We start from the raw sequence: 19,096 nt of genomic DNA, 5'->3' as shown, positions 1-19,096 counted from the left end.
CTCCCCTCCCATCACTTCTCTCTACCTAATCTAATGTGACACACTTCTTTTTTTAAAATACTTTTTAGTTGTTGATGGACCTTTATTTTATTTACTTATTCTCATGTGGTATTGAGAGTTGAACCCAGTGACTCACAGGTACGAGGCAAGCACTCTACCACTAAGCTACAACTCCAGCCCCTCCCCATTGATTCTTGTTGCCCCACTTATTATTCAGAAGCTTATTGCTCAATTTTTTACATATTTGTGAATTCCCCATATTTAATTATGTTACTTTTTTATTTAATTTGACTGTAGTAAGAGAGCATACATGTACTCTATCATGCCTTTTATATTTATTAAGACTATTTTAATAATAGCCTAGATAGTGATATATCAGGAAAAATTTTCCATTTGTATTTCAGCTATTCAACAGAGTGCCCCACTGACTTCTATTAGGTTATATAGCTTTATAATTTTGCTCAAATGTTCTATATCTCATTCATCTTCTATCTGCTTGTTCTATTCATTATAGTAAGTGAAGTATTGAATTTTTCCACTATTATTTATACATTGTCTCTTTTAATCCTGTCAAGTTTTGTTCCATATATTTTAAGGCTCCTTTTTTAGCTGCATATATATTTAGAACTCATCTACCTTCTTGATGAAACTGACCACATTTTTCATAACAAAATATCCTCCAATAATATTTGTATATTTTTTGTCTTGTGGTGCAGAGGATTGAACCCAGGGTCTCATACATCCTAGGCAATGCCCAAGCACTGAGATATACACCAACCCCTATATTCTTGTTTTAAGGTCGACTTTTTCTGATAATATCATAGTCACTCCAGCTTTCTGATGGATGCTGTTCATACAATGTTATTGATTCAGCTTATTTTTTTCTCTCATTTTACTTTTTCCTTTATCTTGTCTCTTGTTACTTTATTCCTCTCCTTTTTTTTGTATTAACTATATATTTCTAATTTAGCATTTTATTATTTGATGATTTTTCACTCAACATTTAAGTTACTTCCCCACTGGTTTTTCTAGGAATTGCCATATATGTCTTAACTTTTCAGAATTTATTTCAGATTTATGCTATCTTATTTCTAGTGAGATATAGAAAAAATTTACCCCTATATGGTTTTGTTCTTTCCATATTTGTTATTAATATCATATGTATCTTTACCAATCTCTCAATTCATTGTTACAAGAATGTTATATCCTTATAGTAGCTAAAAGAAGGCAGGATAGCAAGCATACATTTACTGAGTGTGGGATATCAACCTTCTAATTTACCATTTCTGATTCTCTTTATTTATCCCTATAGATTTGAATTACCATCTGGTATGTATAATTTTCTTAATTCAATGCAAGATTGCACCCACTCATTCCTTTAAAAACTTACTTAGATATATTATATTTCCATGTGTTTAAGCTGCAAGCTATATTTGCACACATTGTTTTATAAAATTCTTTTAAAGCAGTGAAGATACAAAGAAATAGGCACTTATCAGGTTTTATAATAATTCATTTAACCAGTACTCTACTTGGTTTGGTTTTAATGTGACTTTGAAATATACTCTAGAAATATTTAATTTCATCATAAATAACTTAGAACTTGTATAAGAAATGATCCATTGTGAATAAATATTCCCCCTTTTTTCTTTCATTTATCTGGGAATACCTTATGTTAGCTTTCTTTTTGGAGTTTCATTTTATTGCACACAAGATTCTTAGTTAACATCTTCTTTTAGCATGTAAATATATTATTGCATGTCTTTTGTCATCTACTGGTTCTGATCAGAACTCAGTTGTCTATCTTACTGGTGTTCCATTAACATATCCAATTATTTGTGTTTTTTGTTTTCAAGATGCATTTATCTGATTTGGAGTTCACTGGTACTCTTGGATATGAGATTAATGTTTTCTTCAAATCTGAAAAGACTTCCATGATTTTATTCCTTCCCTAACTCCTCTTTAAATTTAATAGTGTCCAATGTTTATCTTAGTCTCTTTTATTCTTCTCTTTCTTTTTCATGTTATATAATCTCTATCAGTTTAACTTCAAGTTTGCTTATTCTTTCTTCTTCCACTTCAGAAATACTCTTGTGCCTTCTCATAAAAGTTTCATTTATTTTACCGTATTTTCCTGCTTCTTCTTTTTTTTAACAATTTTTTGATTTTTATTCACCTCTTGATTTGATGATGTATTGTCACATAACTCTTATTTTCTTAAAAAAACTTTTCTTATTTTCTTTGAATATACATGTATTTATTTCCTTGAAGTCTATACCAGTATGTCTGTCATATAGGCCCTACTTGACAGTTTTTGTTGCCTTCTTTTGCCTCCATTTTATGGGTCACACTTTCTCCAGGGTGTTATTGCTGGCTTTTGTTTTATTTCAGTGATTTAGCTGAACTATTTTTATGAAATTTATTTATTTCATTAAAAAAAATTGTTCCATACATCCAAAGTGGGAAACCTCTTGAGCCTTTCCTCAGCAGGCATAGCCGAGGGCATGCACACAGCTGTCCTAGAATGAGGGTGATGCTAGCAGGGCTCTCCTTGTCTGGTTCCCTCCTGTGTTCATCTGTGTGCTGTTGATGCTGCTGCTTCCTTTTTATGACACCTACTTGTTAGCCTCTACTAACTGCCAGTGCATTGCCTTATTGTTTTTGATAATGCCTTAGGACATATATTGCTCAACAGTCAGATCCAATTAAATTTGCCCCTTTTGCAAATTATTTTTATGCCAGTTTTTGAGGTTTGTTATGACTCCAGGATAATTTTGCTTAGCTGTTTTTTTTACCCTATTTTTCCTGTTAAACTACCTGACCTACAAGTCAGCCTATTTTTTCATGGGGCTCCTTGGCCGAGTCTTCATTGTTCGTTACCAAAGTCGCCCTCATTTTCAGGACTGTCATCAGGCTTAACTTCCCCACACTTTGTTCCAACTTGTCAGTTACTTTGGAAAGTTTTGTAGTTCTGTGTTCTTGTGTTCTTCTTCACTCCCTGAGCAGAATCCCCAAGTCACTCCTTTAGAACTCTAGTGAAGATAGTGGATCTCTTCTGTGGGAAAGATGCCCCTGCTTCAAGAGAAGGACTTGGACTGGGGCAGCAGTCCCTAAAATTCTGAGCCCTCCTTTCCCTGCACTGAATCTAAGTTCTACACATGAAGTGGAGCAAGAGTGATTAGGGGCCACTAGTCTTAGTGAGCCACCCTGAAGGAGAGCCTTTTCCCTACCCATGAGAGTATTTGGATGAAGGGATTGCAAATGCTTATCTGGAATTATCTCCTGCATGGGGAAGAATGAAAATAAGAAACACTGGTATCCTGTTCTGCCTGGAGATATACTATAGCCCTTGGATAGAGCTGAGACAGAAACAAACAGAAAAAAAAAATCTTTATGATCATATGTGCCTATGGAAGTCCAGGAGATCTTCCAAAATGATGAACTGAAGGTTCAGGAATGTATGACAGACTCTCTTTCAGATTTTGTCATTTGGCTCTCATCCTTCTTCTTGCTTAAAATGTGAGTGTAGGATATAGATGGAGTAGCCTTCTTATGATGATTGGGTGATCAGAATGGACAAAAATAAAAACATAGATTGTGGGTCCATTGTTTCCTTATAAGCACTAACATACATAATGTCTCCCTAGCCCAAAGCCACTATATTGTATTATGTTTTATATCTCCTTCATCTAATCACTACCTTATTTTTACCTCTCAGTCTCTCAGGTATTCATTTTATCTCCTTTCCTGTCTCCTTTCTCTCCTTTCCAGTGGCTTAATGTGAGCCTTCATCAAACTCACTTGAAGTACTGCAGTAGTCCCATAATTTTCCCTCATTTATCAGTTTCTATACAATGCAACATTGGCAAGCATTTTACAAGGTAACCCTTTTTAAAGGCATACTTGACATGTCTCTTCCTTATTAATGCTTTCAATGACTCATTTTTTCAAAACTGCATAAAGGTCTACACTTAGCATTGCAGGAAGATTCTCCATAAACTTACTTATAACTATCCCTTTTGGCTTAATAATCTATCAGTCCTAGAAATAAAATCTGTACCTTAGACCAGCTGAGGTCTCTTACATCTGGGTCTTTGTATCAATTATTTTCTGTCCTAGAAGTGACTTCCCTTTGTTGCCAGGTGAATTATAAGTCTTAAAAGTCCTATCACCACAAAAAGATCACTGCATCTTATTTTGTATTCTAACAATTACAACATTGGAATAGATTTTTCTTCATTTTTCTCTTAGAATGTAAACCTTTGGAACATCATGTCATTTATATATGTGTGTATATATGTTTATGCTTGATTATCAGGTTCTTAATGTATTGAGTAAGAGAGTTGTTGGCCAATAAGTACTAACAGAAAAAAAAACACGAAATACTATTATTTCAAACTATAAGCTAATTAAATTTTATCAATGAAGTATTTTATACTAATTCATTGTTTTCCATACTCAAATTGTGATGTGTAGTAATGACACATCTCAGTGTGAATCCTCTATTTACATTGATAAAATATATTTCCACAGAACAAACAAAAATATATTTAACAGAAAGAAATAAATATTTACCAAAAGATAAAAAAATATTTAAATCTAAGATCTTAGGTAAGAACATATGAGAAGTTAATTTTATTATAAAATCATTATATGTTCAGTTTTTAAAAAGTACACTGTGGGAGCCATGAAGACTTTAGATTTCTTGTTAAATTAACATCTTATACAGAAATTTTAAACAGTTTTCAGAGTGAAAATCACATTTTTTGTTAGCCTGTGATTCAATGACCCTAAGTTTATCTCACATTTTATAATACCAGATCTTTAATGCTATAGTTGAATTATGATTTGAGGGTGTCCCCCAAAGGTTCATGTATGAGAAGCTTGGTCCTCAGGGTGGCCATGTTGAGAAGTAGGAGAACCTATGAGAGGTGGGGCCAAGTAAGAGTTCATTAGGTAATTTGGGGCACTGCCCTTGAAAGGGATTTGTGTATTTATCAAAGGATCTCATTTAGATTTTACAGGAGTTATTATAAAAAGACTAATCCTGGCCTCTGAATCCCTCTGACTTCCTGTCTTGCCAAGTACCCTCTTCTCCATGTGCTATTTGTGGTGTAGCAGTGCTCTCTGCTACATCTGCCATTGTGATGCCATTTTCCATGACACCTCATCAGAAGCACAACTGATGAAGCTGACTAGATCTTGGCCTTTCAGCCTCCCAAACTGTGAGCTAAATAAACCCCTTTACACATTACCATGCCTCAGGTATTTTTTTTTATAGCAACAGAAAACAGTCTAGGAAAATTGAGCTAACCACTAATTCTTCCAATCATTGGACAGATAGATATCTTCATATACATTTTAATCCATGTTTTCATATTTTTCAGATTTTGCGAATAAAGTTACATAATTATTTCCTCTCTTTCTTTCTATATAAATATATATGAATGAAGTTATAGTTGATAGAATATTAATAAATGTATATACCCTTCAAAAATTATAGTCTACATTCTATAAACATAATTTCCATAAGTTTTGATATAAGTGGCAAACACAACTAGCTCTAATTTTCAAGGAATTGAGAATAATTATAGAAATATATGATAGATTTATATATAGGTCCACATAATTACATACATGACAATAAAATAAAATAGGTGCTGTGCCATAAACACAAAGCAGTGAGCACAAGAGAATAGTCGATTATTGTTGTAAGAGGCAATACAGGGCAAGAATGACTTATTGATTACAATGGTGCATAAGATAACTTTAAAGGGAGATTGTCCAGGCAGATTCACCAAAGGAAGCATGGCAGCCAAAGGAGTAAAAACAACGTGAACAAAAATGTCAAGATATACTCTCCCTGATATCTTCAGAAAACTGTAAAGTAGTGCATTCAGAGGAAAGGAGGTCAAGGTGATCAAGACTTGGGCCAAAGTCACGGTGGCAATTGATCCTAGAAAGAGAGGCAAAGAGAAATTAATGATGGAGTGCTTTGAAAAGCCGGTTCAAGATTTAGATGGATCTATTAAATTGTTTTAAATGAGATAATGTCATCATTAGCTTTTTGTTTTACAGAGATCACACCACTGCATTCCAAAACTGATGCTGGAGATCAGCAGCACTTCTGAAACCTGAGAGAAGCAGATCAGAAAGCACTGCAGAAGTGAAGGCAAGAGATGAAAGTTTATATCCATTAACTGTGGAAACCAAAAGACTATACCAGAGACAATTACTAAAGGGAGTATCACACTGGCAGTTCACGGTACTAAGCATCTAGAATGACTCTCAGGATCCTGAGGATGATGCCTGGGTATTTGCCTAAATGATAAAGGCTGAGCTGATTTTAGATCTAGAATGGATCATTTAGGTCAGTCACTTTATTTTGTAATTGATAAAAGCATTTATATATTAAATGATTTTGCCTTGATCTTGCATTAGTTTGTTTAATCCTGAATAGAACATGTTTCTCCTCATTTCAATTTTAGCCTCTTTCCAACATAAGGTACTATATTCAGTGCTTTTTACATTTTTCATGCCATGCAAAATGACATAATGGAAAAAAATAGCATTCCAGCTTCCTAATTATTTCACAAAAGGAATTGGGTGATATGTAGCAGACAATGATAGATTTGCCATTTGAGAATGTGATCTAAAATTTATGAGACAATTACTGCGATCTAATCATCTTATTTTTAGGAATAAAAGTTCAAATTTCATCCAATTTTGTAATGTAAAAAAATGACACTTTTCCCCAGTAATATATCATTTATCATTAGATGTAAAGAAATAGTGAAGTTTTATGTTTAATAATGAGACACATCTTCTTATGTAAGTTCTGATAAAAACATTTAGAAAAAAATGTCTTTCAGTTAATGGCTTTTGAAATTTTACATATATCAAAATGTGTACAATTCAAATTTGAAATTGAAAGAAGTTTTAAAATAGGCATTTGGGAGAATATCCTGCCGGACTTTGGTTGTGAGTGTGTGTGTGCATGGGCTTGTATTCTTTTCTCTGGCCTGAGAACATATAGACCTTTCTCAAGATACTATAAGAAAATTTATGCTACAATATATCAGAACCAGTAACAAAATATAATACTATTCGTATAAAAGTGCAATCCACATGAAAATCTTTATGACTTTTTGCAGCTAGCCTATTTGATGGAATTCAGGGGAAGTACTAAGTTCTTGATTATCAAAATGCTTCACCAGGTCCGCTGATGCAGCAGAGGAGAACTGGTAGAAGGGGACAATTTCTATTTTTCTAGACTTTAAAAGTTAGGCCCAGCTTTGTAGTAGAAATTTCATTAAAAGTGCTCACTCTATTTCATAAATCTTCCACATATAATTTTTTTCCTACTTCTCAAACAAAACTGCTTAGTCTTCTCTCTTCCTATGATTGCAAAAGTGATGTGTTCATTCATCTGAACTTAACCACAGGCCTTGCACTCTGACAATATTTGTCTTTATAGCTACTTTTCCTTGCTCCAAACAAGTAGCTCCTTTTAAGTCAGTCTCTTTCCACAAGCTTCTGCCAGCAAACATGTCTTCAAGGCTTGAAGTTAGTTCTTTTTCTTTTTTTTTAAATTTACCACCCTTACAGACACCAGCTAACTATAAAATATTCAGTTACCCTGTGTATCTTCATTTCTCTGTCCTGTGACTCATTGACTCCAACAAATATTGAATAATCACAGACATTCATTTCAAATGAGTCAAGATTTGCTTCTAAAAGTAATGAATTCTCTTCATTTTGTCTCTCATTCAAATTTAATTCCTTCTAACCTTGCCCCATCTTTCTAACCCTGGCATGTTCCAAGCCATAAATGTTAGTGGGGGAGCATGTTATATCAAAGACCTGATATCAGACCCCAGTTGCCATAAAGAGTCATGCTACCTCTGGTTACAAATAAAGTCATGTGACTGAAAAATTCTTTATAAACTTGGATCTAGAGACTAGAGGGAAATAATTAATAATATTGCACTAAAACATAACTAAATATAAATACTTTTAGAATATTGTTTGTTAAAAAAATTCCAAACCCCACAGTAGCTCCCTGTGAGACAACTTAGTATGTATAGAACCAGATGGCTCTGGTATGCCCTCTTCTTATCACTGTTGAGATGAAATGCCCTGGAATTGTTTTTAAACTTTTAGCCCTAATATTGAACAAGTCTATAAAGCACATTACATTTAAACATATCCTATTTCTACTCAGCATCATGCAGATACCATAAATAGCTTTGTAAATATTTCCCTACAAAGCATCACTAATAAATTTATTATTTCATTAATTCATTTCACAAGTAGGTACCATATATCCCATTTGTGGCAGGCTCATGAAGAATAATTTCCAGAAGGCTTTACAGATTAAACAAAAACAAAGCTCAAAATGCTAAATAACTTGCTCCAGGTCGCACAGCCAGTACTTAAACACATGGTCAAATCATACCAAGGTCCATGTGTTTTTCATTCCATTCCAGTGACCTCAAGGAGCTCCTGGTTTAGAAGAGGAAATGTACAACCAAATAAGCAGTTTTAAAATATAATACAAGAAGGGGTTTTGCTTTAAAGTCCCTTGGAGTATTCACCTCCTCTGAGACCCTCATAAATCCAAGAAAATGTCACTTAATAATTTTTATTATTTTAAATCACTAGAATGTCTTCTAAAGTAAATGAATTTGGAGCAGCTCATGAAACTCATTTGTAATATTATAGTTTGCATGTAGAATTCTTTCCTAATGGTGTAAAATATAAATGTTTGGCCTTAAGTGCGAATTCTAAAAGAATTGATACTTTTTACTTGGAGAGTCTCAAAATATAAATTTCTGAGTACTGGTCTAGCCACCACTAAAGGAAGCAGATGGCCTTACCTCTCCCTGCCTGTGGATTGACAGAAAGTTATTTAAGGCCTTTTTCTAGGGCAGTCTAAAACTGCAGGTCTCTGCCTTGGCCTACCTTGCTGCTATTGTGTATCCCACTATTAGAAGTGTCCATGTTTCTGTGGCTTAATGAAAGGATCCCATCTTTCTCCAGAGTCAATGCTATAGGAAGAGATCATCCTGCTGCTTCTCAGATAACATCGTCCCCCTGCTGTGCATAGAAGGTAAGGAACTGAATGAAATCTCAACTCTCCTTTTTGGCTGGAAAGATTCCTATTTTTATCCCACTACTTTGCAGGGGGAGGGGTGTGTGGAAGAGTAGTAAGATTTATCTGTTTTTATTTCCTATTGTATGTGTCTCTGGTTCTGTATAAAGTTCACTTACAGAGAAGAAAAATAGAGTGCATGAGTTTTACTTCAAAAACTAAAAAAAAAAAATATTTTCACTGGGTATATACCTAAAGGCGATTACTTATACAAGGTAGAGAAAAGAATGTGAAAGGCAAGAAAGTGTGGAAGAGAAGAATGAGCTGAAATTTAGAGTAGAAGACTTGAAGATGTCATAGAGAACTTGGCAATGAAGGAGGGATCGGAAGGAAAAGGAGCAGAAATTTTTAAGCAATGAAGGGTAGAAAAGAGTATTCCAGGACCACGAAGCTGGCTGTGTCTGGATTATGAGGGTTTAAGACTCCATGTTGGAATATGATCTCTGGAGACACAGGGCAGGAGAAGGTGATGTACTTCAAGACTGAGGTCATATTATAACTACCATACGAAACAAACTTAAACCTCACAATTGGGTTAATTTTCTGATTTTGATTAGCCAAGAAATAAGCTGGAAATGCAGTGAACTCTGAGCAGTAACAGAAAGGTGTTGCTGGCTCTATGACTAAAAGCATTGATATTTATTTATTTATTCAAACAAACCTTTGCTTGCCTCTCCTCTTAAATGTTTGCTTCTTGAAAAATAATTTAATTATTTATGAGACAGATAGCTTATTGGAAAGATATTTTGGTGCACAGCCTCACACTGCCACATTTTTCCCCCATGAAGCTTTCTCATAAAATTAGAGGCATACTGCTAAAACAGCAAAGCACACCAAAAAGAAAACAGGAAATTCTTCTTAAGCCAATATATCATTAACTCATGAAATTCAGCACTGCTTAAGAATATTGAAGTGGCCTAGAATATTTTAAATAAGATTGTAAAGTCATATAAATTAAATTTTAAAGCTATAACTTTATACCATCTCAAATAAATCATTAGACAAAAATATCCAAGTTGATCAGCAAATATATCAGATAATAGAATACCTTCTGAAATTATGCTACAATTTCATAAATTCTGCATGCATAATAATTGAAAAAAAATGTTTTGAAAGTTGCCTAATGATGATTCCTGATTATCTCACTATGCATAAGATTGGTTCCCAAATCTCCCAAGGATACCAATAGCAGCAGAGGCTCAAGTCTCTTATCAAAAATGGCCTAGTACGTGCAGATAACTTAGAATCATTCCCCCATATATTTTGTCATTTCTAGATTATATATAATATCTATTATGAAAATTCTTTGCAAAAAATTGTTAATTGCAATGACTTAGAGAATAATAACATGAAAAACACGTGAACATGTTCGGTTCAGGCCCAATGTCTTTTTCTAATATTTTCTATCTGCTATTGGTTGAATCCATGGATGCAGAACCTAAAGTTATATAAGGGGCAGATTGCATATTAATTAGAACTATATCAGATGACCTAGCCTTTTTAGTATTTTTGAGTAAGAAATAATGACATGTATAAAAGTAGGATGTTTCTAAAAATGTTATTTTAATTTTAGAAATTTAAAAACTATTTGTATGTGAAATTTTATTTACATCCATAGTTACTTTTACATAAAAATTTAAGAATACATGAACATAAACTGATAAGATGATGATGAAGGTTTTGGGGAGAAAGGGACAGATTTGTGTTGAAAGGGAAGGTGTAAATATTCAGACAAGTATAGAAAATATCAAATAGTGTGTTTGCATAAGTACATTTATATATAATTTCTTTGGATAACAAAGATTGTGATAATAATTACTACTTTCACTGTTGTTTTAATGATACTTTAACATTTAATTCTTCAAATATAAGAAAATGGGAAAATATGATTTTTCTTAAAAGCTTTAATGTTGGTTGAACCACATGATAGGAATTGTAGAAATACATGAAGAAGATGTGAAAACATAGTTTAAAAATATTGTAATAATGTTTATCAAATGGCATTACTTTTGTCATTGTATTACTTCTATCAAAAATTAGTACTTTATATAATTTTACCTATTATAAAATTAATACCACTTTTAATTTCTCCATGTATGTTCTAGACATCAATTCCTTATTCTTTTACTTAGTTTTTATGAGATTTTTCTATGTTAGAATTTGTACTAGTTTCCATTTATATCACAAGTTAGTATTTTATTTCTTTTATGTCTCTCCAGCCAACTGAATCTTATCCTTGATTTTATCTCATGAGAATAGAGAACATTTTCACATTAATCCTTCTGCATGTAATTTAGTTTCTCCTATCCATTTTCACTCTTATATTTCTTATTGGCAGAATTTTTTTCACCAGATACCCAGGTATTAACTTTCTCTTTCATTCTCTTTGCTAATTTTCATCCCTCTTTCTTCTGAAATTGAGATAGTTTTTCTAAAAACATCTCCCATCTTTAGGTCTTCAATAAAATTGCACTATCCCCCAAGTCCAAATCATATAGAGGAAAAAAAATCAGCATTATTTCCTCCTCTTTCTTCACCTCCATCTCCTCTTCTTCCTCCTCTTCTTCTTATGGTCTGATAGATTATATATTTTCCCAAGGAATTTTAAGGATTTGGGAGATGTAAATGTTTGGTTTAGTTAGTTTGAAGGAGGAGGTTTATTCAGAATTTGTGCTGTAAGATAATGGCTTTGATCTGGTAGCACTACTCAGATGCCCTTGATCTCTAGCAAAACAATAAAAGTTATCCTTTAGAAATTGGAAAGAGTAAATTTTAAAGCTCTTACTAAAGAAATAGTTCCTAAGGATTCTATATATAACTGGCTAATCACACTTACACACACACACACACACACACACACTCACACATCTCTTAAAATATTAAAATTAAAAGAGAAGAGTTTTTGGCAAATAATATTATTCTTACAATTTATATGTACTTTAGTGTATAATAACAGGATATAATTACAAAGATAGAAACAAGTGTTATTCAGGCCATACCCTATTGTATATATTGCTCAGAATATCAATTATTAAACTGTTATGAGTTTTCATTCTGCTCTTACTTTCATTTTATACAGTTGTTGATATAAATAGTATGTAAATGGAAAAGAAAATGATAGATGAAAAAGAAATAAGCAGTAAGAACATCCACCTCTACATTTTGCAAGAATGAGAATGATGCTCTGAGCAGTTTTCTTTAAAGATTCAATACCTGGAATTATACAATCAGGTCAGTCATTAATCAATGAATATTTGGTATAAATTTATTCATATTATTGTTTAAAAATCTACATTTTCAAAGTACTGATATTCTAATAGTACCATGAAATTTCCTCTTTCTTGCTATACAAATATATAAAAGCCAGACTTATGAATAAGAGCTGTGTGATTTCAAGTAGGAAAAATGAAGAATAAGTTTTATACTGTTTAGCGTTTTAAAAAAATATATAACATCTGTTTCATTTTCTTTTGTCAATGATGATATGGGAAAATTTTAAATCTACAAGAACTGTTTTGTTGAAAGATAGTGATGTCACTGTGTACTGGGACAATTGACTAACATGTGTGAGTCCCTAGGTTAAATCCCTGGTCCCACCAAAACAAACAAAAAAGCAAAAATCCCATTGAATTTCACACAATCTCTTCCAGCTTCCAACTAAAAATTTAAAACAGAATAAATAAATCACAAGACAGGGACATAGCTGAACTATTAACTGTAATTTATAACCTTTTATAAATTTACATAATCTCCTTTTATAGCTTTACATAATCTCGTAAATGCCTAGTGAAAGAGGTTGCATTTGTAGGTAAGCCTGCAGAGGGTTGTGGTGTGGGTTAATACATACCCATGTGTGACAGCAAAAACAAGATTGAGACCTTTCATATGAAAAGACTCACCTCCAAAGGGGAGGGTTGGGAGGTGAGGGGGAATGGGGGCAGGAAAGATGGTGGAATGAGATTGACATCATTATCCTAGGTACATGTATGACTGCACATACAGTGCGACACTACATCATGTACAACCAGATAAATGAAAAGTTATGCTGCAATTGCGTGCAGTGAATCAAAATGCATTCTGCTGTCATATATACCTAATTAAAATTAATTAATTAATTTTTAAAAAAGACTCACCTCTCAGTCCACATTTTCAATACTATGTTCCCTTCTTAATTCTTGGCATTCAAAGGCATTGTTATGCTAAATCAAGCCCCCCCCCATACTACTCATGTTCAGTCTATATCTTTACCATCTCAAACAACTCAGTCACAAAAGCAGGCTCCTTACAAATAAAGTCTCCAAATTCTGTTCCTAATGCACATTGAGGACTTTCATGCTACATCTTCAAAGCTAGGAAAAAAATTCTGACCTAAAAAGTCTGAGTATGTTGGAAGAAGAAAATGTTCTAGCAATTGAAATAAGATTCTCCTCTACATCTCAAAAATATTGATTAAGCTCACATTATGAACTTTAAATATAAATAAATATGTCATTTTTAATAAAGGGAATGAAGTCATTAAACTGACAAACTTCAAGTCAAAACATAAATTAGTTTGTTGAAGAAGTTGGAAGTCTCTAGATACATGGTCAAATGGAATAATACTCAGTTAATTTGTTTACTGTGCAAAAATATTTGTAAGAGTCTTAATATGGAAAAACAAAAGTGACCAATAGGCTTATTATAATTTTTGAGTCAATGATTAATGTTTATATTGAGGAGAAAAATAATTTATGCCACAGAATTGCTTTCCATTTCTATTGTGTCTCTTAACAAAATATGCAAATACACTCTGTTCTTTTCTAAGCTGCATAATGAATCTATGAAAACCATGGCAGAATAGACAAAACTATCACCTTAATTCCTCTAGAATAATGATGAGTAATAAACATTTAAGATCTATTAATCTTCAAATGACTGGTTAGAAAACAAACTTTTTTTTTTGCCTTCCAAATTGTCTTATAAAATATTGAAATAAATGTTTCTATCTATGGGTACACATATATGAAATGGACTCAGGTGGGAGATACATGGTAATTTGCCATTCTGTTGCTTCCTGGTATACTGAATAGACCAATATGAATGTATTAAATAAAACGTGTATAAATCAAATTGCATGCATACCACAGGCATCTTTGTGGGACTTGGTTAGTGACAGACTCTCTGGTTTCCCTTCCACATGGAGTCATGTGTTATTCTTACTTTTTTCAGAGTTCGGAGTGGTAAGTTTTCTTCATGTTGGAAGTATGTATGGCTGTGTCATGGAATAGAAACAAGATAACAGTGAAATACCTGCAAGGTATCATGATTTCTTCTTTCATCTCCAACCAGGCTCCATTCTCACTGAAGTCATCAGCTTCTTTCCATGATGAACAAAATACACTTGATGTTCAGAAGCTTCAAGGATCACATCAGGGTGGATAAAGCTAACCTCTCCCAATATATGACTTGTTAGTAATAGTTCAGCTCCCTTTACAGGAACAGTGACCTTTGAAAAACAAAATGTGTACTGTAGATGATATTTTTAGGCAATTTTAAAAGTCATAGTTACTGAAAACTTTGGAATTATTTAAAAAAATTTGATCTGATTCATTTGCTAAAACTTCTTTTCTTTTCTTACACTCATCCTTAATCTACTCATAAAATTACTGTAGTAGACTTTAAATACCATTATATTGTGCTATGATATGAATTGTATGTATAAACTGTTATGATAATATAAATATACTTTTTAAACAACATTAAAAAGAATTTTAGAAATGACCATTATTTCATAATGGAGGTGTTGATGGTATGAAAGACAAACCCACTACCTTAAAATCATATTTCATATAGCTAAGATCATTACACTGTGAAACAAAACACTCTCCTAAAGCATAGTAGAATCTCAAATAGGTGACAGAGCTATTTACTAAAAATAGAAATGGCTCCAGCTGAATTATCAGAGAGGCAATAAGTCAGAATATTCTTAGAGTTCACACATACCATATGACCTACGCAAAGGAGAAGTTTAAAAATAGAAATTTGGCTCAAGAGAGACAAACAATTCCCAGAGCATTCATTTATGACCTCAGTGTGGAAGGGAATAAAAACTACCTTCCTTCCTGTTTTATTTAGGGTTTTCAATGTTGTGATCAAAATTCTCAAAAAAGAACAACTTACAAGAGGAAAACTTGGGGGCTCATGGTTTCAGAGGTTTCAATCCACAGATGGCCAACTCCATTGCTCTGGGCCCAAGGTGAGGCAGTGCATCATAGGGGAAGGGTCCAGAAAAGGAAAATTGCTTAGAGCAGGCAGAGAAGGATGGGGAAAAGGGGCATGGGGAAGATGCACTCTTGCAGGGCACACTCCCAAGTGTCCTACTTCTTCCAGTAGGAAGTCCATTCAAACTATGAAGAACTGATTAGATTACAGCTGCCATAATAAAATAACTTTACCTGTGAATATTCCTGTATTAATGAGAGTTTGGGGGAAATCCTCACACCTAAACCATGATTTCCATACTTTTTTGTTTTGTATATGAGTACATAGGTGTCCACATGCATGCCTGCATGCTTGAAAATGTGTTTATGCATGTTTACTTTTTTTAGGTTTTATTTTAGCTTGCACAGATCGAATAAAAAATAACTGATAAATTTCATAGAGATTGTTTTGTTTTCTGAGGGCTATAAAATTATATTAAAGAGCAACAATGACAATGTTTATATCCAGTCAAATAAAGAGAACCTCTTGCCAGTGACAGAAATATTCTTTCAGATGAAGCATCTGAAAGTATTCCTATTTTTAAGCATGATTTGTTACTGTACCATTTACAGTATTACAGAACATTAACTATGAGGCAAGTTAACATGACCTTATATTAAGAACTACTTTTATGTTTTATGTATAGGAGTAAAATCATAATAATTGAAATTAATGAAATATAATCCAGATATGCTTTTTGATCATTAGATATTACATATCTATTAAAAAATATGAAAGAATATTCTTTTGAATATTGGTAGTAGATTCACAAATCCACTAAATTAAAACAGTTTTCACTGTTCAGTTTCCCATGTGTGTTTATTTGCATAATTAATTTTATTTACTCAAGTGTACACTGAGTGTGACTTGTTGAAAATTAGAGACACACATTTTTGTTTCTGAGAGTGTAGGTCCTAGGAAATCACATTAATACAACCATATCAAACCCCACTCAGAAAAGACTGTCTTGGAAATATATTGTTATTTGGAAGGACTAGAAGGTCAAGAATTCTGCAAATATTCCTATGAATGTAGAGAAAAATAAAACATATTGCCTGATCACAGAAAGTGTTGGTATAACTACAACCATCTTCCTTACCCCTCCCCAACTTTATGAATACTATTCTTATTCTCAGGAGATAGAGACTTGATGGTCTTTGTTCTCTCCTTAAAAGAAAAAAAAAAAGTTGCTGTTCTCTGTACTTAAAAACAAAATCAGGTGATGCTTGATATGCCAGTAGCAAGGGCTAAACCTTCCCCTAAGGGTCCGTTATGATCCTGGCCTACAAGTGGTAATGTTCAAGGGGGAGTTGCTGCTGCTTTTCCTCTCTCCTTTTTCTTCTCCCTTCCTCCCTCCCCTCTCTCTCTCTCTCTGCCCAGAGCGGCCCATCTGAGGGCCTGACAATAAATCGGCCTATGCCTCTATCTTTGGTGTGCCTGTGTGATCAGTCCTACAACACTTTTCTTGCAGAAAAACTTTAGTATAGTCTTTTGAAAACAAAATATATGCTCAATAAGCATTTGCAGGTCAAGAACAAAAGAGGACAACCTTGGAAATTCTCTCTTAGATGAGCCTTAGATTTTATATTGTTAGAGCTGAATTTATTTTCAAAAGCTTCCTATGGGCATTTATCAGCAAAGATATAACTTAAGCTATCATAATTTGTAAAACCCCTAAAATAGTATTTGCAGAGGCTGAATTTCTAAATGAAGAATGATAACTATGAAAGACTAAAGTTCAGCTTAAATTTTGTAGAAAGTATATCAGTCTTGATTATAACAAAAAACACTTTCAAAGAAACATTTAGAGGATCATCATTCTTAAAAACAAAACAAAACAAAACAAAAACAAAAACAAAAAAAACCCAGGTAGCTTCTACACAGAGAAGTTAACACTGTTTAAAGACAAACTTAAACACAAAATGTAAGGAGTTCATTTGAGCAGACATTGATTCATTGGGCAGCACCAGAACAGGAGTGGCTGGGCTCCAATGAAGGAATGCAAGGGAAAAGTTTCACAAAGTTCATGGAAGCAAGACCAAGAATATAACTGATTAATATAACTGAGTAATAGCCTTACAAATTTCCTGGAGAGGTTAATTGACAATTTCTAATTGGTGAAGTTCCTGGTAAGAGGTTAGTTGGCAGTTTCTAATTGATACTGCTTAAGTTTCATTTGTCTAGGATGCTATGATTTACATTGAGTTGGGTTTCCTGTTTCAGCTTCCCCAGTATCTGGGATTACAAATGTGTTTCCCTACACCTGGCCTCAATTAATTATTTTTAAACAACACGTTACCACAAGTTTTCAGTGGTTTACTCATTTAATTTGGGACATTTAAAAATAGTTAACAGTACTCAACGTCTCCATACATTTGCCTTTTAAACTAGGTTACTGCTATGAGATTGATATTACGCTATGTGTTATTTTGTATTTGATGTGTCCTTCTCTCTTTGCAGAATTCTTTCTAGTAACTCTGGAACGTACTTTACTAGAATTAGTAATACTTGGAAATGAAGTCTTTTCTGTTTGGGGTTAGCTATGTGACTTTATTCCTTTGAAATTTGTTTTCAAAGTTTAAAGTTTATTGCTTTGTACCCAAATGTAATAATAAATCTCAGTGAAAAATTGTTAGAAACCGGTTTTGTTAAATCTTTCATAATTTTAATATTTAAACAGAACAAGTTCATTGTAATGCTGATGATGGCTAGTGCTTTATAATAAAGAATTCACTGGTATTTGACTCCGGTTCCTGGAAGGGGCTTTTAAAACTTTGCCACTTCCACAGTGTTAGGAGTGTCGTGGTTATTCATAAGTTCTGGGACTGCATGAGTTCATTGCAAATTGGGGAACTCCTGGTGGGCTTCTAGAAAACTTCAGGATGTTGTTGGTCACCAGAAAGACCAACCACATAATTATAAGTTGGGGATTTTGAGGTAGCCTGCCTATTGTTTAGGGATAGAGGAGATTTAGATCAATCACAAAGCCAATGATTTAATCAATCATGTGTATGTAATGAAACTGCAATTAAAAGTCTGGACAACAAACCTCAGGGGAGCTTTGCAGTTGGTGAACATATAAAATCCAATATTAATATCTCACTTTAATTCAGGAGAGTAATTATGTAGGGGGAAGCTTTGAACGTCTGTGTTCAGGACTCTTACAGACCATATCTTCTGCATCTATGCATTTGATTATTTCAGATCTTTATCCATTTCAATAAAAAATGTGAGCACGAGTAGATCACTTTGCAAAGTTAAATAAAATCCAAATGAAAATCTTAGATATAAAAATAAAAAGCTTGAGGTTAAAAACAAACAAGCAAAAAACACTGGATAAGATTCAGAATGGAACAGACAATCTAGAGAAAAAGACATAGCAACACAAATTATCCAAAAGGAAACAGTATGAAAAAGATGAGAAAAAAAAGCACCCACAAAATCAGTGAGCTCTTTCAGCAGCCTCATGTAATTGGAGTTAGTGAAAGAGGAGAGAGAGAAGAGAGAGAAAAAAAATATTTGAAGAAATAATAGCAAAAAGCCCAAAGTTGATTTTTTTATTAGTTGCTCAAGACAATACAATGATCTTGCATATCATATATTTGATTTAAATGGGGTATGAATTCTTATTTTTCCATGTGTACAGATTGCAGGATCACATTGGTTATACAGTCACGTTTATACATACAGCCATACTAGTGT

At 33.2% G+C, this 19,096-nt stretch overlaps 1 long non-coding RNA gene across 1 annotated transcript; it reads right to left on the bottom strand.

The window, feature by feature from the left end:
- Positions 1-4,401: 4,401 nt before the first annotated feature.
- Positions 4,402-14,633, bottom strand: LOC125615325. The gene is made up of 2 exons (XR_007345912.1): positions 14,444-14,633; positions 4,402-5,956 (listed from the first exon to the last, which is right to left on the bottom strand). It is a non-coding gene; the product is annotated as an uncharacterized LOC125615325 (long non-coding RNA).
- Positions 14,634-19,096: the final 4,463 nt, after the last annotated feature.

Source organism: Marmota marmota, unplaced genomic scaffold (genome assembly GCF_001458135.2).
Source record: "Marmota marmota marmota unplaced genomic scaffold, marMar, whole genome shotgun sequence".
NCBI classification, from domain to species: Eukaryota; Metazoa; Chordata; class Mammalia; order Rodentia; family Sciuridae; genus Marmota; species Marmota marmota.
The sequence above is the reverse complement of the archived record's forward strand: the minus strand, read 5'-3'. Positions and strand labels throughout refer to the sequence as shown.